This window comes from Tachyglossus aculeatus, chromosome 2 (assembly GCF_015852505.1).
Source record: "Tachyglossus aculeatus isolate mTacAcu1 chromosome 2, mTacAcu1.pri, whole genome shotgun sequence".
Taxonomy (NCBI): domain Eukaryota; kingdom Metazoa; phylum Chordata; class Mammalia; order Monotremata; family Tachyglossidae; genus Tachyglossus; species Tachyglossus aculeatus.
The window spans coordinates 150,358,006-150,382,793 of NC_052067.1; the positions used below are offsets into that span (position 1 = coordinate 150,358,006).

The 24,788-nt window shown below is 42.2% G+C and overlaps 1 protein-coding gene and 1 non-coding gene across 2 annotated transcripts in view; one reads left to right on the forward strand and one right to left on the reverse strand.

Moving 5' to 3' along the window:
• The window catches only part of PDZRN4 (PDZ domain containing ring finger 4), a 508,714-nt gene that overhangs the window by 173,033 nt on the left and 310,893 nt on the right, over window positions 1-24,788 (forward strand). The window lies entirely within an intron of this gene.
• On the reverse strand, window positions 8,701-8,838 carry LOC119924344. The gene has a single exon (XR_005449110.1). It is a non-coding gene; the product is annotated as a small nucleolar RNA SNORA7 (small nucleolar RNA).

A 24,788-nucleotide genomic window follows, 5' to 3' on the forward strand; every position in this document is an offset into this window, starting at 1 on the left:
TTAGCTTCTCTGTGCCTCAGTTAACCTCATCTGGAAAGCAGGAATAAAGACCTTGATCCCTATGTGGGATATAGACTGTGTCCAAGTGGGTTAGCTTGTATCTGCCCAGAGCTTAGGTCAGTGTCTAACACATAGTAAGTGCTTAACAAATACTATATAAAAATAAGAGTCTCTGGGGCTTGGAGAAAGACATGGTGGTAGACAGTGTGTGCCACAGCATAGGAGAACATGAATGAAACATTATTTGAGTAACATCCGAATATATCAGTGAATCTTGCCGGCAAGAAACCTTATGGCATCAGGGGGCCTAACTTAGTCATTCGTATTTATTGAGCACTTACTGGGTACAGAGCACTGTACTAAGTGCTTGGAGGAGTACAGAGAAGCAGCGTGGCTCAATAGAAAGAGCCTGGGCTTGGGAGTCAGAGGTTATGGGTTCAAATCCCGGCTCCGCCAATTGTCAGCTGTGTGACTTTGGGCAAGTCACTTCACTTTTCTGGGCCTCAGTTCCCTCATCTGGAAAATGGGGATGAAGATGTGATCCCCACGTGGGGCAACCTGATCACCTTGTATCCCCCCCAGCGCTTAGAACAGTGCTTTGCAAATAGTAAGGCTTAACAAATGCCATTATTATTATTATTATTACAATAACAATAAGCAGAAATATTCCCTGCCCACGACGAACTTACAGTCTAGATGACAAGGTTACATTCTAGAGGTCAAGCTGGGCACGGCCACAGCAGCTACAGCCTTTCCTTCCACACACACCCCCGCCTCCTTCTTCAGCCTTGGTGCTCAAGACAAAAGGAGGAGCACAAAGAATTACTCCCCTGAGTCAACAGGGAGGCCTGAAGGAACTTCAACATGCACCAAACTTCCTATATACCTTCATTAATGGAGCCCTCTCCCCAGGCAAGGTTTCTTATGATCCTCACACTCTCGCTTGTCAGGCCAAAACGCAAGAAACACTGAAGTGTTAGCAGCCGTTACCACTACTTCTAGGTGCCTGGTGTCATAATAATAATAATGATGGCTTTTATTAAGCACTTACTATGTGCAAAGCACTGTTCTAAGCACTGGGGAGGCTACAGGGTGATCAGGTTGTCCCACGGGGGGCTCACAGTTTTAATCCCCATTATACAGATGAGGTAACTGAGGCACAGAGAATTTAAGTGACTTGCCCAAAGTCACACAGCTGACAATTGGCGGAGCTGGGGTTTGAACCCATGACCTCTGACTCCAAAACCCGTGCTCTCTCCACTGAGCCACACTGACTGCAGGAGGCTCATTCTGCTCTCCCACAACCCCTCCACAGCACTTGTTCTGAGGGGAAGACAAGTCAGAGAGAGATGGAAGGATCCAGGTCAGTGCCATCGCAATCTCGGCCCACTTCTCAGTGAAATACACACTTGTATGTTCTCCTCCCTGGATGCTTACCTGTCTGCTAGCACTTTCTCTGGCTTGAATCTAAACACAAGGATCACTGTGGAATGACATTTTGTAAAGAGTCTCAGTCTTTGTACTAAAAAATGCCAATTTCTTAACCGTGAGAAAGGCTATTTATTTCATTCCTCTGCTAAGATTACATCAGTTAAAAAAAAAGAACTGACATTTGAAATTTTCGCTTTTGTTCACTGCATTCTAAAGCTTTGATCCCCACCACTGGCACCTGCTTTTTGAGTTAAATTAAGATTCATAAGTACTCTCCAGTAGGTAGAGTCCCTTGCTTGGAAGGAAATATGAAGATTCCACTAACAATATCAATCTAATTTCAACTCGTGTACTGAAATGGAAACTCTACAGCCAAAATATTTGCAAAATACACACAAACGTTATGGAAAATGTATAAAGGTTTGGGGTTGAATTCCACCAAAACTATAATTTAATGTCAAAATTGTAGATGAAAAATGTCTGAAATATTACTAATCCAATTTACCTCGGAAACCTTCCTGAAAATCTGTTTTCTCTGTATAGGTCAACTTCTTATTAAGTGTCGTGATTTTTATGCTACCATTTTGCTGTTGAATCGATTTGAAATGAATGCTAGACAGTATTGAAAATTAGTTGAAATATATTTTCAAAGAAATGTTCACCAACACACTTTATAATTGATTTTACATTGTCAATTTTATCTCTACTATGGCGCAGTACTTTTCACCTTCTTTGGGGGAAAAATACAGTACTTTTAAAATAAGGATTTGTTCTAATTAGATGTACGTACCTATTAGAATTACAAAAGGTGAGGAAGATTTATTAGAAAGGGCACAATGAGCGTAAAATACTGTACTTAGCATGAAATTCTATACAGAGACCGAGATGGGGAATCAGTAAATCAATTTATTGCACTTGAATATGTTGCAGTGTGTGATGCCTTCCTTTATTTTTCAAATTGAAAATGTAGAAAACCCCTGGTCAGAACCTAAATTTGCAACCTCACATAAATCAAAGCTCCATTCTCCTGTTTGAAAGCTTATGCCCCCAGCTTCGTTCCCGGTGACCCTGTGAAGGCAATCTTTTCAGAGAGAACCTTGAATCTGGCGTAGACAGCATGTGACTTATGAAGTAGGGTAAGATGATGTGCCCAGGGAGTGCGAAAAGTCCTTCGGAAATGAGTTTCTCAAAGTGTGCATTTTTCTGTCCTGGGCTGCAATTGCGGTGGAATCTGCCCCATCTTCCGACTGAGTTGGTAGAGACCTCTATGTTGCTTTCTTGTTTTATTTTTCTCTTTGAAACAATGGAAAAGCTTCATAGGTTCACTACTGGAGATGAGTGCCTTGATTGTCAATGCTTCTGTTCTTCCCCCATTAGTGATCTGTTTGGGGGCCTAGACACTGTAATTAGGCCACTCCAATTCACCTTATTTCTTTCTAGCTATGAGAGAATCTGGCAATCTTCAACTGTGCAGCCTATCGTAAATCTGTGGCCGTGATGCAATATCCCACCATGAACATAAGATTTTAGGCACATCACTAAACCCTCTAATGAATTTTTAGTTGTTTTTAACAAGTCTAGTAGAGGGTATGATTTCTTTATGAGGAACCCTATTAGTGTCAGTTTGAAAAAAATTCATATGTATTCATATGTATATTTTAATTTCAAATTAAAACTAGAGGTATTGATAGTGAGGTTTTATTAGTTGGCGCACGTTTGACAGATAAGATGATTGCATTACTGCCAATGACTTCATCCATTTACATAAAAAAAAATCCTTCTGAATTGCTCTGCAAATAGTAAACACTCAATATATAGCATGGATGATGTTGGTTCAGTGAACAGACAGACCCTTTGGAAGGTGCTCATTACCTATCACTCAATCTCTGTGCAAGCATGCTTCCGCATAAAGAATCGTCCCAAGGGCCTTGGAGTCAGATGGACCTGGGTTCTAATCCGGGCTCCAACACACGTCTACTGTTTGACTCCAGTAAGTCATTTAGCTTCTCTGGGTCTCACCTACCTCACCTGTAAAATGGGGATTAAGAGTGGGAGCCCCATGTGGGACAGGGACTGTGTCCAGTCTGATTAACTTGTATTTACCCAAGTGCTTAGAATAGTGCTTGGCATGTAGTAAGCACTTAGCCAGTACCATAATTGTTGTTTCCACTAAGGCTTTATGAAAAAAGAATCCCACTTTTTCTCTGAAGGAATCATTTAGCTCTGGTGCATCGACAATGCCAGGCCTGACCAGCACTAAAATTTGTATCAAGAAAACAATAACTTCAACTTTAAAAATCTAGGTACTCCTAACCTTTCTTGGATCTTAAAGGCTTTTGCCTGAGATGCAGAACTAACAGAAAGTGATATTTCCGAAGAGATAATCAGGAGTTTGCCCACTAAAAAACCTGCCAGGAAAAGCAAATTTTCATTGAAGAGAGTCCTTTGGAAAAAACCACTGAATATTTATTCAAGGCTTGAAGAGTATGCCAGCTAAATGTTAATCCCAACTGCTTCATGTTAGTTTGTCTTAGAAGACAGGCTTCTATCCACATGTGAGCAAATTTACAGACTACGCGTTATTGCATGAAAAACAGAACTGGTTTTAAAGGAATAAAACTTGGGAAGAAGTTTTTTACTTGACTCTTCTCTCTCTTTTGCATCATCTATACACTTGGATCTGTACCCTTTGGCCATCAGGTATTCATTCTTCTCTTAGGCCCTCAGCACTGAAGTGCACATCTGTAAGTTATTTATTTATACTAATGTCTGTGTCCCCCTCTAAACTGTCAGCTTGATCTGGGCAGGGAATGGGTCTACCAACCCATTGGTTGCACTCTCCCAGGTGCTTAGTATAGTGATCTTCTCACAGTAAATGCTCAATAATTACCATTGATTGAAGAGACAGTTCTCAGAGCTACACAGGTTAGCCACTCTTCATTTAACAAATATTTAACAAAGATTTATTTTTGGGGAAGCAGCATGATGTAGTGGATAGAGCACGGGCCTGGAAGTCTGCCACTTGTCAGCTGTGTGGCCTTGGGCAAATCACTTCACCTATCTGGGCCTCAGTTATCTGATCTGTAAAGTGGGGATTGAGACTGTAAACCCCAGGGGGGACAGGGACTGGGTCCAACCTGATTTGCTTGTATCCACCCCAGTGCTTATTACAGTGCCTGGCACATAGTAAGTGCTTAAAAAAATATCATTATTATTATTATTATTATTTGTCTACTGATATTTGCTTTATTTATTTTAACTGAATGATGTGAAACAAATCTAATTTCCTCATTATAATTAATGTAAATGAAGGGCCTTGGTTCCAGGAATTATTCCTTTTCTTAAACAAGAAAGCTATAAATTTACATGTGTATTTAAAATAATCAATTAATCATTAATATTATTGAGGATTTACTGTGTGCAATGTACTGTAATAAGCACTTGGGAGAGTGCAACACAACAATATAATAGACATCCAGTGCTTAGAACAGTGCTTGGCATTTCGTAAACGCTTAACAAATACCATTATTATTATTATTATTATTATTATTCCTGCCACAACGAGCTTACAGTCTAGAGGGGGAGACAGACATTAATCTAAATTAATAAATTACTGCTAAGTACATAAGTGCTGTGGGGCTGAGGAGGAGTGGCGAATGAAGGGGAGCAAATCAGGGTAATGCAGAAGGGAATGGAAAAAGAGGAAATGAGGGTTTAGTCAGGGAAGGCCTTTTGGAGGAGATGTGCCTTCAACAAGGCTTTGAAGGTGGGGAGGGTAATTGTCTGCCAGTTATGAAAAGGGAGGGTTTTCCAGGCCAGAGGCAGAAGCAGTTCAGTACACCAATAATGACTGTGAAGTTTGATTAAGGTATTGGAATACAGTGCCTCTTCCAGCACAAAAGAAGCATTGCCATGGACACTTTCTGGATTGAATATAGGTTCTAGATTAAGTAGCCAATAAACATTTTTTTTGGTCTTTAAATTTTCCCTTGGCTTTTCCCACCATATTGACACTATGGTCCTGCTCTTTGCTCTTATCCAACCTCACTGCTGACTACTGGACTTAACTGTGAGAGTAAAAACCATTACAAGGATAAATCTGTAAAACTAGATGTGTGAGTTCGCCAGTATAGATTTGCATGTAAGCCAAAGAGCAGGAGGCTTCAAAGAGAGTTAAAATATAATCATCACCTTTCATAACCTGTATTTTTGGACCAGTATTTATTTTGATGATAAAAAGGAGGTGGATACCATATTTTTAACAAAGTTATCCTTTATTCTTCACATTTAAAGATAACCTTGATAATGGCAAAACATCAAATGAGGATAAACTCCCAAGTACATAGGAGGATTCGGTGGTACTTTGTGTATAAAACTGAAAGCAAAATAAGCTTTTATTTTGAACTAGATCAAGGAATTCCCACTCTATGTCATGTCTGAGGATAAATTGAAATGAGCAATAATCATAACAGGGATTTGTAGCAGGGAAAGAAAATGTTGCAATATTTTTGCATAACAATTACAAATTGTGCACAATATATATGATGTGTTCCATTAAATAAGACATGAAAATGTTGATAGTAATAATTGAACTATGACATAGTGTCTACGCTTTCAAATGCTTTTGTTAAACAAGTGTTTTCATTTTTGCATTTCATTGGTACTCACTCATACAAGTTATATAAAGAATTTTGATGCGGTCCATATTTATCTTCAAGAAGATGTTATTTAATTCCAGTTTTATACTAAATTTGCATTTTGTAAGGGTGAGAAAAAGTATCACATTTGTTAAATTAGATTAACATCCTCTAAGAGTTGTCAACATGACCATGTGTATTCTTTTGAACAAAAGTATGATCAGAGAAATAAGCTGGAAGGCATTTTTACCACTGCTTGAATTCATTCTTTTAGTAGCTCTGTATTGTAGGTATTTAGCATTTATAGGCATTCATACCCTTGTAATTGAACTTGCATGAATCATTCATTTACAGGGCTGCACTTACGGGTAATATATGTCAAGGGAATTCATTTTTTATTACCAATGATGTTTCCATTATGATGTCATAATACACACTGGCACAAAGAGATTGCTGGAATAAACCATTTGTCTCTGTGTCGACTTGATTTTACTGTTGAATTCTACAGCCTGCTCTATTTCTCCTCTTCCTCATGCTCCTCTTCATTCTCCATGCTCCTTATTTTATTTTTCTTACTATCCTCCATCTCATCTCTCTCCTCATTGTCCTCCTTTTCTTCTAGTGAAGGTATAAGCACATGAACACTGAAACGTTCCTAAATATTTGGCACCTGAATTTCAGGGTGTTTTCATTTCTGTGAAATTATGCCTCACTAATTAATTTTATTTCTCTAGTGTTGGACTGGTTTGATTGGACAGATTATATTCATAGGGCAGATTACACTGCAGTTTTTCTGTCAATATAAATGTTATTTTCTGCCAGTTATGGTTTTTTCATTTTTGCGTATCCACATGCGATTTTATGACTATCATTTTAGCTGTGCCTTGTTCTCATGTCTCACACTGTCAACCTCTTGCTCACTTTCTCCCTCTAAATTGCCCCCACCTTCACATCTGACAGACAGCTACTATCCCCATATTCAAAGTAATGATAATAATTGTGGTATTTGTTAAGCACTTACTATGCGCCAGGCACTGTTCTAAGTGCTGGGGTGGATGCAAGGAAATCGTGTTGGACACAGTCCTTGTACCATATGGGATTCAATGTCTTAATTTCCATTTTACAGTTGAGGTAACTGAGGCACAGAGCAGTTAAGTGACTTGCCCAAGATCACATGACAGACAAGTGGTGGAGTTAGGTCCTTCTGACTCCCAGGACTGTGCTCTATCCAATAATAATAATAATAATAATAATAATAATGGCATTTATTAAGTGCTTACTATGTGCAAAAACTCCTCACTCTCGGTTTCAAGGCTCTCCATCACTTGGCCCCCTCCTACCTCACCTCCTTTCTTTCCTTCTACAGCCCAGCCCACACCCTCTGCTCCTCTGCTGCTAACCTCCTCACTGTGCCTCGTTCTTGCCTGTCCCACCATCGACTCCCGGCCCACGACCTCCCCCTGGCCTGGAATGCCCTCCCTCCGCACATCCGCGAAGCTAGCTCTCTTCCTCCTTTCAAAGCCCTACTGAGAGCTCACCTCCTCCAGGAGGCCTTCCCAGATTGAGCCCCCTCCTTTCTCTCCCTCTACTCACCCTCCCCAACCCCCTCTGCCTTACCTCCTTCCCCTCCCCACAGTACCTGTATATATGTTTGTACAGATTTATTACTCTATTTTACTTGTACATATTTACTATTCTATTTATTTTATTTTGTTAATATGTCTTGCTATGATGTCTGTCTCCCCCTTCTAGACTGTGAGCCCGCTGTTGGGTAGGGACCGTCTCTATATGTTGCCAACTTGTACTTCCCAAGCGCTTAGTACAGTGCTCTGCACACAGTAAGTGCTCAATAAATACGATTGAATGAATGAATGAATGTGCTAAGCACTGTGGAGGTTACAAGGTGATCAGGTTGTCCCACGTGGGGCTCACAGTCTTAATCCCCACTTTACAGAATGAGGTAACTGAGGCACAGAGAAGTTAAGTGACTTGCCCAAATTCACACAGCTGACAATTGGCAGAGCCAGAATTTGAACCCATGACCTCTGACTCCAAAGTTTGTGCTCTTTCCACTGAGCCACGCTGCTTCTGGCCTTGGCCAGAAACCTTGTGCAATAGGCCTTGTGCTCCTCAGCAAAGTCCTAGTTCAAAATTCAAAGTCCTACTAAAAGCACAACTCCTGCAGGAAATCTTCCCTGATTGATCTCTCATCTCCCTACCCTATTCTCCCTCCTTTCCCTGTCACCTGCTTGTTTGATTCCTCATCCCCTTAGCATTCCTCACCCTCTCTCCTACTGCATTTATGTACAGGTCTTTGAACTAGGTTACTTCCCCCCTACCGATAATTTATCTAAGTGTTGTCTTCACCAGCTAGATTATAAACTCCTTGAGGATAGGGATTGTGTCTTCTTTTCTTATGCCGTCGAGTTATTTCTGACCCATAGTGACACCACAGACACATCTCTCCTAGAATTCCCCGCTCTCCGTCTGCAATCGTTCTGGTAGTGTATCCATAGAGTTTTCTTGGTAAAAATACAGAAGTGGTTTACCATTGCCTCCTTCTCTGCTGTAAACTTGAGTTTCCGCCCTCAGCTCTCTCCCATGCCTCTGCTAGCCAGCAAGGTGAGTTTTGATTTGTAGCAAATTGCCTTCAACTTGCTAGCCACTGGCCAAGCTGGAAATGGAATTGGTATGTCTCTGCTTGACTCTCCCTCCCATAGCCAAGGCTGGTAGAGTACTGGAAACTATCCAGATGTGACCCTGAGAGGGGGGATTGTGTTTACTAACGCTAATATAAACTCCCAAGCATTTAGTACAGTGCTGTGCACAAATAGTTCCTATTAATTTGGCGACTGTTCTAATTCAGTATTGTATAACCTTGGTTTAGCAGGGCTGTGAATAATATTTCACGTCATTCAAAGACTACCTCCACTCTCACTTGCTACCTTTGGCAACTCGGTTACCTTATGCTTCTTCTCTGCTACTGTGGAGAGATTTATTAGCATTTTACAAGGAACTTAATTTTAACAGTTCACTGCTGCTTCTAGAGAAAGCAAGTGAGAGAACGGGCAGTCAATGAAAGAGACCTAGAATATATTTTTTAAAATTGTTTTCCACAAACTGTCTTGACTTTCACCCCATGTAATGGAAATTAGGAGTTCTTTAGTTCATAATACCAAACACAGTTTTTCAAACTGTGATGATCTTAAAGAGTCGAACTTTTGCAGTTTATATAATAATAATAATACTAATGGTATTTGTTAAGCAATTACTATGTGTCCCCTCCTTCCTCTCCCCCTCCTCCCCCCCCTCCAGCCTTACCTCCTTCCCCTCCCCACAGCACCTGTATATATGTATATATGTTTGTAGACTGTGAGCCCACTGTTGGGTAGGGACCGTCTCTATATGTTGCCAACTTGTACTTCCCAAGTGCTTAGTACAGTGCTCTGCACACAGTAAGTGCTCAATAAATATGATTGAATGAATGAATGAATGTACTAAGCATTGTTCTAAACACTGGGGTAAGAACAAGGTAATTGGGTTGTCCCACGTGGGGCTCACAATCTTAATCCCTATTTTACAGATGAGGTAACTGAGGCACAGAGAAGTTAAGTGTTGTGCCCAAGGTCACACAGCAGAGTGGCAGAGGTAGGATTAGAATCCACACCCTCTGACTCCCCAATCCATGCTCTTTCCACTACAGTTCACTAGGGAACCACTATTCATTTTCCAGAAGGTGTGTATACTGAAAAAAATTTCAACTACTTATATATGTTTTTAAAACATTAAAGAGATGTATGTACAAAATTGCAAAGCATGTGGCATCAGGTTGTTGAAGTTCAAGAGTACAGTGTTGAATTCTGAAGATGTTCCGACGGTCTAATGGCCAGAATTAAGAACCACTTGTGTTTTGTAGAAGTCATAGTATTAATAGTAATGGTCGTAACAGTATTTTAGTACCTAATGAATGCACATATCCTCTACTCCTCAAAAGCTTGCTTCTCATCAAATAGGGGTATTTTAGAGAAATCATCATCAATCGTATTTATTGAGCGCTTACTGTGTGCAGAGCACTGTACTAAGCGCTTGGGAAGTACAAGTTGGCAACACATAGAGACAGTCCCTACCCAACAGTGGGCTCACAGTCTAAAAGAGAAATGATCTAGGCAATAAGCAGTGGAGAGATGGATAAATTAGAGAGGGGAGAGGCTGGCAGTAGGGAATTCAGTGATGTGCCCCTATGGTAATCTAGCCAGGAAATAACAAGTGGCTAGAACAAGGGGTGGTTATTTAGAATGAAAACAATGGGTGGATCTGCCAAATGTTGTGGAGGGGAAATTGACAGGATTTAGTGCCCTACTGATTGTTAGAGTTGAGATAATATCAAGGATAATGGTTTTGGGAAGAGAGACATTAAGCTAAAGGTGCTGATGGGCTATTCATATGGAGATGTCCTGGAGGCAAGAGAAAATGTGAAATTGCAGAGGAATTGAAAGTTCAGAATTGGGAGTCAGAGATAGAATTGGGAGGCAACCGTATAGAGGAGGTAAATGACACGGGAGGAAATTAGAAAAGCAAAAATCAGATGGAAATTTGCAAAGTGAGATAATATCAACATAATTTAAGAGGAATTAAATATATTATAAAATGTTCATGTATGTGGCAGTAGGGAATTAATGAAGTATATGCCCAAACTTTTAATTTAAATTTAAATCTGACTGTATAGAGAACAATGAATAAAAAGCTCGGGGACTAGTGTAAAGTATAATTGTCAGTCCTCTGTTTTGGCATTGAATTATTTAGCCCTATAACTGGTGGATTCTCAATGTTTCTTACCCACCTGGGTTTCAAGGATGTAGCCCACCCTTTTTGCATTTTCTCCCTGGTTGTCTTTGTGGAAGTTGTTTAATAACTATGATATTAATTATATGTTCTATTTTAGTTAGTGTAGAAGTAGGAATAATTGGGCACTTATTATATGTTGAACCCTGTCTTAAGCACTGGGTGAGTACAAATCAATCAATTCAGACATGGTGCCTCTTTTTACCTGTAAATATAATGAATGATTCTGCTGCTAGTTGTGGTATTGTATGTTAAATATTCTAGTTTTTCCTCTAGGGAAGGGTTAAACCCATCTGGAACTCCAAACAGATCAATCTGGTGGTTCATCAGTGATTATGTAGTGTCTCCTGCCGGGCTACATGTGACCTGAGGCAGAGGAAGCCCTGAGCTCACCATGGGAGGTATTGAAACAGAGTGGCAGGATATTAACATGTTATTCAGAAGTGAGACTTGTTCTGATCTGTTACTTTATGTAACCAGGAAGGTTAAATCTTTGAGTCATATCCCAGTCCTCCAGGGATCAGAGTTCATTGTTTCTTCCCCAAAGGAGCTGTAAAGATTAAACAAATTGGGACATAATAAATGTAATGAAACCGATTTAAGGATGTTGCCTTCATATTGGCTGATAGGCTCTCCTGAATTAATTTGTGTCTACCCGAGCACATAGAATGGTGCTTGACATATAGTAAGCCTTTAACAAATGAAATACCAATATTACTAATAATAATGATGGTATTTGTTAAGCACTTACTTTGTGCCAAGTACCGTTCTAAGCACTGGGGTAGATACAAGGTAATCAGGTTGTCTCACATGGGGCTCACAGTCTTAATCCCCATTTTACAGATGAGGTAACTGAGGCACAGAGAAGCTAAATGACTTGCCCAAGGTCATACAGCAGACAAGTGGAGGAGCCAGGATAAGAACCCACGACCAAGCCTGTACTCTTGCCACTAGGCCATGCTGCTTCTCTATACTAAGTATATTATTACCACTACTAATAATAAAAATAATACGTGCTCCCCGCATATCTGGTTCAGTTGGACTGGGAGTAGGTCTACTTGAAATACATTTATTCATTCATTCATTCAAGGGTATTTTACTGAGCACTTGCTGTGTACAGAGCATGTCCAGATGAACTTGAGGGAACTTCTTCCTCGGTGGGTCTGTGATTGGTTTGACATCAGAGTTTCTTTTATCCCCAATGCCAAATCATCTCTGTTATCTGAATATCTGTGATACCACCAGTCTTAGGAGAAACTAATTATGTGATGTTATGATTATGTTCCAGGACCTCATTGTTTGTGCAGTCTAGTGGAAAGATCACAGGATTTGCGTTCTAATCCTGTTCTGCCATATCCCTCCTGTGTGACTTGGGCAAATTATTTAATTTCTCTGTGCCTCAGTTTCCTCATTGTAAATGGTGATTATTCACTCTTTCATTCATTCATTCAATCATATTTATTGAGCGATTACTGTTTGCAGAGCACTGTACTAAGCTCTTGGAAAGTACAATTCAGCAATAGAGACAATCCCTGCCCTCAACAGGCTCACAGTCTAGAATCAGGGAGACAGACATCAAAACAAGTAAAAAGGCATTAGTAGCATCAATATAAATAAGTAGAATTATAGATATATACACATTACTAATATAAATAAATAGAATTCTAAATATGAACATATATACACAAGTGCTGTGGGATGGGGAGGAGGGTAATAATAATAATAATGATGGTATTTGTTAAACGCTTACTATGTGCGAAGCACTGTTCTAAGTGCTGGGGGAATACAAGGTGATCAGGTTGTCCCATGTGAAGCTCACAGTCTTCATCCCCATTTACAGATGAGGTAACTGAGGCCCAGAGAAGTTAAGTGACTTGCCCAAAGTCACACAGCTGGCAGGTGGTGGAGCTGGATTAGAACCCATGACCTCTGACTCCCAAGCTCATGCTCTTGCCACGAGTCATGCTGGGAAACAAGTCAGGGTGATGGGAGAGGAAGGGGAGCAGAGGAAAAGGGGGGCTTAGTCTGGGATTAAATACCTGGGCTCTCTCCTCCTTAGACTGTGAGTCTCATGTGAGACCTGTGTCCTATCTAATTACCTTGTACCTACCCTAGAGCCTAGAACAGTGCTTGACACGTAATATGTGCTTAACAAATGTCAACATTATTATTGTTATTACTGTCAGTTAAATTAAGTATTGCTCATGGGTAGTGTTGGGATAACTTAAGAATTCAAATGTGGCATCTGTCACAGGTCTTGGTTTCATGCAATGAGGAAATCGTTAATCCAAGCACTGGTCCTTGGTTACTGTGTCAGCCTCTTTGCTGACCTCCCTGCCTCCTGACTCTCCCCACTCCAGTCCATACTTCATCTGCTGCAGGGAGCATTTTTCTACAAAAACATTCAGTCCACCTTGCCCCACTCCTCAAGAACCTCTATGCTTTGCCCATCCACCTCCACGTCAAACAAAAACTCCTTACCAACGGCTTTAAAGCACTGAATAACCTTTCCCACTCATACCTCACTTCGGTATTCTGTTACAACCCAGCCCGCACACTTCGCTTCTCTAGTGACTGCCTACTCACTGTACCTCGATCTCATCTATCTTGCCACTGACTTCTCGCTCACGACCTGCCTCTGACTTGGTACACCCTCCCTCTTCATATCTGACAGGCAATTACTATTCCTCTCTTACTGACGGTACATCTCCTCCAAGAGGCCTTCTCTGAATAAGCCCTCATTTCCTTTTCTCCCATTCCCTTCTGTATCACCCTGATTTCCTCTCTTTATTCACTCCCCTCCTTAGGCCCACAGCACTTATGTACGTATCAATAGTTTATTAATTCAAAATAATGTTTGTCTCCCCCTCTAGACCATAAGCTCATGTGGGAAGAGAATGTGTCTCATATCGTTACATTGTGCTTTCCCAAGAATTTGGTACAGTGTTCTGTACAAAGTAATCCATAAATATGATGGATTGATTGATTGTTTGCCCCCTTCTTGGTGACAGTAGGTCACGCAATTGATGTCCAGCTTTCAGCTGGGATTCAGCATCTTTTTAATAATAATAATGATGATAATAATGGCATTTATGAAGCACTTACTATGTGCAAAGCACAATTCTAAGCGCTGGGGAGGTTACAAGGTGATCAGGTTGTCCCATGGGGGGCTCACAGTCTTAATCCCCATTTTACAGATGAGGTAACTGGGGCACAGAGAAGTTAAGTGACTTGCCCCAAGTCACACAGCTGACAACTAGTGGAGCCGAGATTTGAACACATGACCGCTGACTCCAAAGCCCGTGCTCTTTGCATTGAGCCACGCTGCTTCTTCTTTCTTGAGCTGAAACAGACAACTGCAGTTAAGGTTGAGAGGAACATGAAGCAGAACTTCAAATGGTGTAGTAATAAATGTTTGGGAGACAACAGCAGAACGCAGATCAGTCTGACAGAGGAATCAGAAATGGTGTGACTATCTTGGGCACAAGAAGGAGAAACTGAAACTGGCACTCACTGCTCTGGGAAACCAATGCAGTGACACAGGATTGTCTTTTTAGCCCCACTCCCACACACTGACAAGAAAAAAAAAACACCACCTATAATATCATGTTTATCACAAAGGACCACTTAGTTATTCAACATATTTATGTTCATATCCCAGTTATTTTTGAGAGTGTGCTTTACATACGATGTAATTTAAAACTGTGACAAAGTGATACGCTGCAACTATGCAGACTTGTCTTTCCCTGATTAATTTAGATGTCTTTGTCAATTCTATTTAAACACCCAATCATGTTTTCGAAAATGAGTCCTAGTTTGTGATGGCAAGTATGTTTCTAGTCACTGTTTTCTTCCTTAGTAATATAGTGTTAATTTGCATCATTTCTTTAATATTCTCAAGAATAAAGTTAGAATAATTAGGACCAAGAAAGTGTGAGATGTGGTTCTTTAATTATTCATCAATAATTGCTTTGCCAGATTCTTTCTCGAAGCAATGATTTCATTTGGCTTATACTTTTCATTTAAATGCAACTAAATTTAATTTAGGAGTATGGAAAAATATTCAGTCTAAATCCCCAGAACAAGGAAATTACCATATTCCATGAGGCTTTTTATACGAAGCCACACATTCTCTGAGTCTGATGGTGCCTTTTCCTGCTGTCTCAAAAGCTGCTTTCCTGGTGCTTCACCCCCCCGCCCCCCAACTTTCATTCATTCAATCATACTTATTGAACGCTTACTGTGTGCAGAGCACTGTACTAAGCACTTGGGAAGTACAAGTCGGCAACATATAGAGATGGTCCCAACCCACAACAGGCTCACAGTCTAGGGGGGAGAGACAGACAACAAAAACAACCAACTTCTGTAACTATCAAATCTTCAAGTACTCTTATCACCTTGTATTTCCTACTATAACCTAGCTTGCCCACTTTACTCCTCTAATGCCAAACTACTCGCTGTGCCTCAATCTTGTCTGTCTTGCTGTTGACCTCTCTCCCGCGACCTGCCTTTGGCCTGGAATAATAATGATGGTATTTGTTAAGCGCTTACTATGTGCAAAGCACTGTTCTAAGTGCTGGGGAGGTTACAAGGTGATCAGGTTGTCCCAGGGGGTGCTCACATTTTAATCCCCATTTTACAGATGAGGTAACTGAGGCACAGAGAAGTTAAGTGACTTGCCCAAAGTCACACAGCTGACAGTTGGCAGAGCCGGGATTTGAATCCATGACCTCTGACTCCAAAGCCCGTGCTCTTTCCACTGAGCCACGCTGCTTCCTCCCTCTTCATATCCGACAATTACTCTCCCACCTTGAAAGCCTTATTGAAGGTACATCTCCTCCAAGAAGCCTTCCTTAACTAAGCCCTAATTTTTTTCTGTTCACACTCCCTTCTGCATTACCTTGACTTGCTTCCTTCATTCACCGTCCCCGCCCCGAGCCCCACAGTCCTTAGTAATGTGTATATCAGTAATTCATTTATTTATATCAAGTCTTTCTCCCCCTCTAGACTGTAAGCTCATTGAGGGCAGGGACTGTATCTGCTTTATTGTTTTGTCGTACTCTCCCAAGAGCTTAGTACAGTGCCTTGCACACAGTAAGTGCTTAATAAATGCGACTGATTGATTGATTGATAGATTGAAATCATGACCAATTTTGTGTTATAAAATTCCCTTCCCAATCTCACTGGATCCATGTTTGCCCAGCAGCAAAATATTTGATTACCTTTTGTATCTTCTTTGCGAAGTTATAAATATTGAGGCTTTATGAGAAAAACTATCTGGTGTTCAATCCAAACACTGAATCAGGCTAGGGTCCTGATCCAGGATGGCATCAGTCAGTGTTATACAATGTAAAGCGGTCGATCCACTTTTAATTGGTTTTCTTATGCTTTAATGAGTGTATCCATCCTTATTTCTTCATATCTTGTGTCAAGATTAAAAAATAATCTAATCTTTCTTGGATACTGATCTATTGGAAACCCCAAATGTCCGTTATGTGGTCTCATGCTATCATTGATCGAAGTCAGAGGATACACTTTCAGGATTCTCTCGAGGTCAGCACAGCGGTTCGGCTCAGTCTGGTGTAGCCTCTACCAAGAAGGCATGAGTGGCACCAGTCCTGCAGATCCAGGAATCTAAAACTTTTTTGTTCTAGTATTTGTTAAGCCCTTACTATGTTCTAGGCACTGTACTAAGCACTGGGTAGGTACAAGCTTATCGGGATGGACCCAGTCCCTGTTTCACATGGGACTCTTGGTCTTAATCCTCGTTTTACAGATGAGGTAACTGAGTCACAGAGAAGTTAAGCTACTTGCCCAAGGTTACACTGCTGACACGAAGTAGAGCCAGGATTAGAACCCAGGTCTTTCTGACTCCCAGGCCTGTAGTGTATCCATTAGGCCCTGTTGCTTCTCCTTGAGATCCACTAGCACCCACGGCTATTTCAGCCTCCGTTTAACTGTCCCTCCCATCCCTCTGCTATTCCCCTAGTTAAGGCACCTTTAGGTGCAGGATGATTTTAGAAAGAGAGGAGACAAATGAGAAAACGGAAACCGCTGCAATCTCCTTGAGGGCAGGGATCATGTCTACCTACTCAGTTGTACTGTCCCAATAATTTAGTACAGAGCTCTACATTGCCACTTTAGTACAGTGCTTTGCACACAGTAAGCTATCAGTAAATACGATTGAATGAATGAATGAATACATGCAATAAATGCTCAATAAATCCACCTATCTGCCTCCCTAAAGTGATACAACAGCAGCCTAGTGGAAAGAGTGAAGGTCTGGGTTCTAAAAGGACCTGGGTTCATTCATTCAATCGTATTTATTGAGCACTTACTGTGTGCAGAACACTGTACTAAGGGCTTGGGAAGTACAAGTTGGCAACATATAGAGATGGTCCCTACCCAACAGCGGGCTCACAGTCTAGAAGAGGGAGACGGACAACAAAACAAAACATATTAACAAAATAAAATAAATAGAATAAACATGTACAAATAAAATAAATAAAGAAATAGAGTAACAAATATGTACAAACATATATACATATATACAGGTGCTGTGGGGAGGGGAAGGAGGTGAGGCGGGGGGCATGGGGAGGGGGAGGAGGGGGGCGAGGAAGGAGGGGGCTCAGTCTGGGAAGGCCTCCTGGAGGAGGTGAGCTCTCAGTAGGGCTTTGAAGGGAGGAAGAGAGCTAGCTTGGCGGATGTGCGGAGGGAGGGCATTCCAGGCCAGAGTCTTAATCCTGGCTCTGTCACTGGCCTTCTGGGTGATGTGGGGCAAATCACTTAAATTCACTTTGCCTCCGTTTCTTCATCTGTATGAATAGATAGGCTAGATTGGCTCATTTACTCCCAGAAATCTAGTGCCAATGTCCTGTTGAGGATGACTTCTCTGTTCTGCTCCCAGATTAATTCATCGCCCCTCCCAGGCCCACAGCACTTATGTACATATCTGTAATTTTATTTATTTTTATTGCTATCTATCTCTGCCGTTCTAGACTATGAGATCATTGTGGGTAGGGAATGTCACTGTTTATTGTTGTATTGTACTTTCCCAAGCACTTAGTACAGTGCTCTGCACACAGTAAGCATACAATAAATGTGATTGAATGATTGACTAAACAGTGCTTAGCACATAGTAAATGCTTAACTAGTACCATAATTATTATTATTAGTACTGGTTTATTGTACTCTCCCAAGTGCTTAGTAAAATACTCTGCACTCAGTAACTGCTCAAGAAATAATAATAATGGCATTTATTAAGCACTTACTATGTGCAAAGCACTGTTCTAAGCCCTGGGGAGGTCACAAGGAGATCAGGTTGTCCCACTGGGGGCTCACAGTCTTATTCCCCATTTTACAGATGAGGGAACTGAGGCCTAGAAACTTGCCCAAAGTCACCCAGCTGACAATTGGCAGAGCTGGGATTCGAACCCCTGACCCCTGACTCCAAAGCCCATGCTCTTTCCACTGAACCATGCTGCTTCTACAGTTAAATGCTTGAATGAATGATAAATGTGTAATATTGAGTTCTTTCCCCAGTACCTATAAATGCGTACACCATTTAGTTGTCTTAAGGTTCAGCAGCAATGGATACTGTCACCTATTTTCCATTTCTAAAGGGTTAGAAAGACTTCTTCCCACTCTCATCAGGTTTATTGACAATAATATTCCAGCCCACCTGGGTCAGTCAGTCAGAGCAATTGAGCAGTAAATTCAAGGGGGTAAAGCATGGGGATGCCATCAATTCACCAGAGCAAGCTAGCACGGCATGAAATTGGATGTAAAATCTGATGGGAACTCTCGTGAGCTTTTCTGCCTTCCGTGTCGGGGGGCGGGTCAGGTGAAAAAATAGTCAATCTGAGAAACAACGTATCACTGTTCTTCCTGTCCTACCAAGCTGATGTGTTGGTTTTCAACAGATCATCATAAACCGGCATTTGTTACACATCCACATGTGGAGAAAGACAAAACTAGATGGAGATATGCCATCTTTAAAGATTTCCCCCATCCCATATTTCCTCTAGCAACCTGTGAGGAAGTGCTTGTTTGGTTTTGCATGTCTTGTGTTGCTTATGAATAATACTTTCATTCATTCATTCAATCGTATTTATTGAGCGCTTACTGTGTGCAGAGCACTGTACTGAGCGCTTGGGAAGTACAAGTTAGCAACTTATAGAGACGGCCCCTACCCAATAACGGGCTCACAGTCTAGAAGGGGGAGACAGACAACAAAACACAACATGTAGACAGGTGTCAAAATCGTCAGAATAAATAGAATTATAGCTATACACACATCATTAACAAAATAAATAGAATAGTAAATATGTACAAGTAAAATAGAGTAGTAAATCTGTACAAATATATACAAGGGCTGTGGGGAGGGGAAGGAGGTAGGGCGGGGGGGGAATGAATGAGGAGGGGGAGAGGAAGGAGGGGGCTTGCCATAATCCCTTAGTGTCCACCCTAGTGCAAATTCCCCCTGAATATCTTTTATCTTCCTTCCAATCACTGCTCCATATTCCTTCTAGGGGGAGAATAATTGCTCCATACCTGCTTCCTTACTGCTGAATTTTGTGAGAGATTTGTGTGGTTATTTTCCCTGCTGCACACTCCTTTGGCTTAGTCTATCAAGAAATATTGGCTAACCACCCTTCTCTCTCAGAAATTCTCTTCCCTCCATTGCCTCTTATGGTGATTAGCATTTGAACCTCTCTGTGATCTTGTGAGGCTAGCTCTGGTAACATCACACCAATTCCCCATCAGTGTCTTAGTGGCCATTCAGAGGGACTCGCTTCATTATTTCCTGGCCTTCTGGTGGGGGCTTTCTTTTGTTTTTGTTCTTGCATGCGCTCTCAAATCACAGACTGATTCTGTCATCTGGTAGTGCTTTTGAATCTAATGAATCTTTAGAAGGTAAAGTATTCAGTCAGGGCCTTTTGATAAAATAAAAGAGCCAATTGATGAATGTCTTTCTAAATGTAGATGAACTGATTAGTTTGCCAAGATCCGTCCATGTAAAAACCTCGGAATCATCACCTTCTTATCTCGGATCTGTCTTCCTGCCAGAACTGATGGCAGGGACAATGCACATTGCTCTGAAGCGGGGCCCTCTCTCAAAACCGGTGCTTATCGCGACATTAACCGGCCAATGCCGCCATTCATGCTGTCATTCACTCTAGGGTCACAATGCACATGGCTTGCCATGCACTGAGCAGATAGCTACCCAAACCAGGCCTAGATTTAATTCCATGTTTGAAAAAAAAAGATAAACTACTGATTAGTGGATGTGTGATTTTCTTTTTAAAATTGCTTTTCAATGAAATTAAAACATTGCCTATGGACTGGCTAACTTTTTCTACCCACTAGAATTAGCAATTGATTTTGGAGGAGCTTTAATACTGTACGTTATCTCTCCAAAATGCCAAAGCCCACAGTGTTTTTCCATTTAAAATGTTGATCTTGATCCTTATTTTTCAAAATACAAACACCTTAGGCTTTTTTGGTGGCTTCTACCTTAGCAGTAAAGCATAGCAGCAGAAGACAGGATAAAATGAAAAGTGATGGAATGGGGTAGTGGCATAAAAGATCCTCTGAAATTAAGGTTAATATGACTCATTCTGTCCAGCAGCATGTATGCTGACCTCCTGGGGAGGGGGGAGAGAGAACACAGTCTTCCTGTGCTGTTCTCCCTTGGTCCAATGAGTGAGACAGTTCAGTCTCAGATGTCAGCTAATTCTATAGTTAAGGGATTGGTAAGAACATTCATTCATTCATTTATTCAATCGTATTTATTGAGCGCTTACTGTGGGCAAAGCACTGTACTAAGCACTAGGGAAGTACAAGTTGGCAACATATAGAGACGGTCCCTACCCAACAGTGGGCTCCCAGTCTAGAAGGGGGAGACAGACAACAAAACAAAACATGTGGACAGGTGTCAAGTCATCAGAACAAATAGACATCATTAACAAAATAAATAGAATAGTAAATTTGTACAAGTAAAATAAATAAACGAATAAATCTGTACAAACATCTATACAGGTGCTGTGGGGAGGGGAAGGAGGTAGGGTAGGGGGATGGGGAGGAGGAGAGGGAAAAGGGGGCTCAGTCTGGGGAGGTCTCTTGGAGGAGGTGAGCTCTCAGTAGGGCTTTGAAGGGAGGAAGAGAGCTTGCTTGGCGGATGTGCGGAGGGAGGGCATTCCAGGCCAGGGGGAGGATGTGGGCTGGGGGTCAGTGATGGGACAGGCAAGAATGAGGCACAGTGAGGAGGTTAGGGGCAGAAGAGCAGAGGGTGCAGGCTGGGCTGTAGAAGGAGAAAAGGGAGGTGAGTTAGGAGGGGGCGAGGTGATGGAGAGCCTCGAAGCTGAGAGTGAGGAGTTTTTGCTTGATGCGTAGGTTGACTGGCAGCCACTGGGGATTTTTGAGGAGGGGAGTAACATGCCCAGAGTGTTTCTGCACAGAGATGATCCGGGCAGCAGCATGAAGTATAGACTGAAGTGGGGAGAGACAGGAGGATGGGAGATCAGAGAGGAGGCTGTTGCAGTAATCCAGTCAGGATAGGATGAGAGATTGAACCAGCAAGGTAGCGGTTTGGATGGAGAGGAAAAGGCAGATCTTGGCGATGTTATGGAGGTGAGACTGGCAGGTTTTGGTGATAGATTGGATGTGTGAGGTGAATGAGAGAGTGGAGTCAAGGATGACACCGAGGTTGTGGGCTTTTGAGGCGGGAAGGATGGTAGTGCCGTCTACAGTGACAGGAAAGTCAGGGAGAGACCAGGGTTTGGGAGGGAAGATAAGGAGTTCAGTGTTGGACATACAGAGTTTTAGATGGTGGGCAGACAACCAGATGGAGATGTCCTGAAGGTAGGAGGAGACACTAGCCTGAAGGGAGGGAGAGAGAGCAGGGGCAGAGATGTAGATTTGGGTGTCATCATCGTAGAGATGATAGTTGAAGCCGTGGGAGCGAATGAGTTCACCAAGGGAGTGAGTGTAGATAGAGAACAGAAGGGGACCAAGAACTGACCCTTGAGGAACCCCTACAGTAAGGGGATGGTAGGGGGAGGAGGAGCCCACAAAGGAGACTGAGAATGAATGGCTGGAGAGATGAGGAAAACCAGGAGAGGATGGAGTCTATGAAGCCAAGGTTGGATAGTGTGTTGAGGAGAAGGGGGTGGTCCTCAGTGTTGAAGGCAGCTGAGAGGTCGAGGAGGATTAGGATGTGGAGTCTTATAGGAGCCATCCTAATGATGTCGAGGACTATGGTATTTGTTAAGTGCTTACTATGTGCCAAGCACTGTTCTAAGCACTGCAAAAGATACAAGGTCTTGAGGTTGGAAACAGTCCCTGTCCCACCAGTGGCTCACTGTCTTAATCCCCATTTTACAAATGAGGTAACTGAGGCATAAAGAAGTTAAGTGGCTTGCCCAAGGTCACACAGGAGACAAGTGGCAGAGGTAGAATTAGAACCCATGTCCTCTGACTCCCAAGCCCGGGCTTTCGCCACTAAGCCATGCTGCTTAGTGCTAAGTACAGTGCTCTGCACACAGTAAGTGCTCAATATATGTGACTGAATGAATGAATGAATTGTCCAAGGTCACACAGAAGGCGAATGACTGAGCTGGGATTAGAAGCCAGGTCCTCTGACTCTCAGGCCTGTGCTCTTTCCACTAGTCCACGCTGCTTCTCAATTCTGCCACTCACTTGGCACTAGCAAGCCATCAAGAAAGAAGTGACTTGGGCCAGTTCACATAGAAGGCAAGTGGTCGAGCCAGGATTAGAACCTGGGTCTTCTTTCCACTAGGCACAAAAACGACTTGGGACTGTCCCATGTTTCCAGTTGAGATCTGCCTCGGATTCCCCATAGTCTCAGAGAACTGCAAGCACTGCCAGGGACAACCAGCTGAGCATAAACCTTGGAGATTGTGTAATGGGCCCTCGCCTCCCTGACAAGCTCCTCAACACAGAGAAAGTGGACCGCCTTGGACCAGGATTCTCAGAATTCCCTGAAGAGCTGCTGCATGTGGCCAGAGTCAGGGCCCAGGATGTGTCCGCACCCACAGACTGTCCAGGAATTCGACAGGGTGGTGGCCAATGCAAAGTCATGCCCTTGGCCTGGGCCCCATCTAAAATGGAACTCTTCTCAATTAAGGGGATCCAGATGCCTTGCATATGGGGTCATTTTTTTAGCAGGTCTATCCCACCCTCTCTCCTACTGCCATGCACCATGGAGGGCAGTGCTTGTGTGATTGCGTGCCCTTTTTGCTTGCATGCTCACGTGCGCGCGCGCACACACACACACACACACACACACATGCTTAGTGGATAGACCACGGGACTGGGAGTCAGAAGGATCTGGAGTCTAATCCCAGCACTGCCACTTCTCTGCTGGGTGAGCTTGGGCAAGTCATTTAACTTCTCTGTGCCTCAATTACTTCATCTTTAAAATGGAGATTAAGACTGTGAGTCTCTTAAGGGACATGGGCTGTGTCCAACCTGATTACTCTGTATCTACCCCAGCACCTGGAAAATAGTAAACACTTTATAATAATAATAATAATGATGGCATTTGTTAAGCGCTTACTATGTGCAAAGCACTGTTCTAAGCTCTGGACTTAACAAATACCATAACAGGTGCACACACACACACTCACACACACTCCCTCTGCCACCACCATCCCAATGGAATGAATAATGCTCTGAGAATCAGAACGTGAGCCTCCCTATAAACTGGCTAACGTGAAAGAGGACCTGCACATGAATTTCACTGTGTACTGTATCCCTGCCCACGTACCCTCTCATTGCATTCCCCATCCCAGCAGGATCACGGCTGGCAGGGATGAGAGAATGAGTGAGGCCGTGCAAGTCATGAGCGCTAAAATCAATTCCTCTGTGGAGATACTTAGTCCTGAAATCTTAGGACCAAGTTTATCCATCATTCTTGATGGGAGTCTCCATCAGGCACACAAGTGGAGATGTGGGACTTAATGTTTGCAAAATGCCATTTCCAGATATGGAAAGCACAGTGTAAATTCTTAAGAGGGCATGTCTACAGAGCAACAGTGTATATTAATGTGGAGAGTTATTACCGACAATCTAGTAAAAATGACCGTCCACCTACTCACCAGAGTATGAAATAAAATTTATGATTTCTTAAATTTCTTAGTTCAAAGTAAATGACACTTCGTATTGTATGGTGGGTTGCTATGAGTTATGTCTATAGCCAGTATCGAGCATGAAGAAGGATGGGGTGTATTGCCTCTTAGGTTTTCTGGTCATGTGTCATTTGTAGCTCAAAAAACATCTGAGTTTTTTCATGATTGCAATTGCTACTGCCAATTGTCTGGTAGGATTAAGAAGCAGTGTGGCCTGGTGGAAAGAGCTTGGGCCAGGCAGTCAGAGGACTTGAGTTTTAATCTCGACTCTTGTTACATGCCCTCTGTGTGACCTTGGGCATTTGACTTCTCTAAGCCTCAGTTTCCTTATTTGTGAAATGCGAATTCAATATCTGTTTCCCTTCTTTCTTAGATCTTGAGCACCATGTGAGGCAAGGACTGTGTCTAACCTGATTAACAGATCTACCCCAGTGCTTACAACAGGGCTATACACATAGTAAGTGCTCAATAACGTAACCATTATTATATATAATAGCATTATCATTATTAGCTCTGTACCTTTTAAGCACTTGATATTTAACTCACCCTCAGCTTGAGAGCATCTATGCACGAGAAGTAGTATGGCTTAGTGGAAAGAGTACAGGTTTGGGAGTCAGAGGTTGTGGGTTCTAATCCTGGCTCCTCCACTTGTCAGCTGTGTGCCTTTGGTCAATTCATTCAACTTCTCTGTGCCTCAGTTCCCTCATCTATAAAATGGGGATTAAGA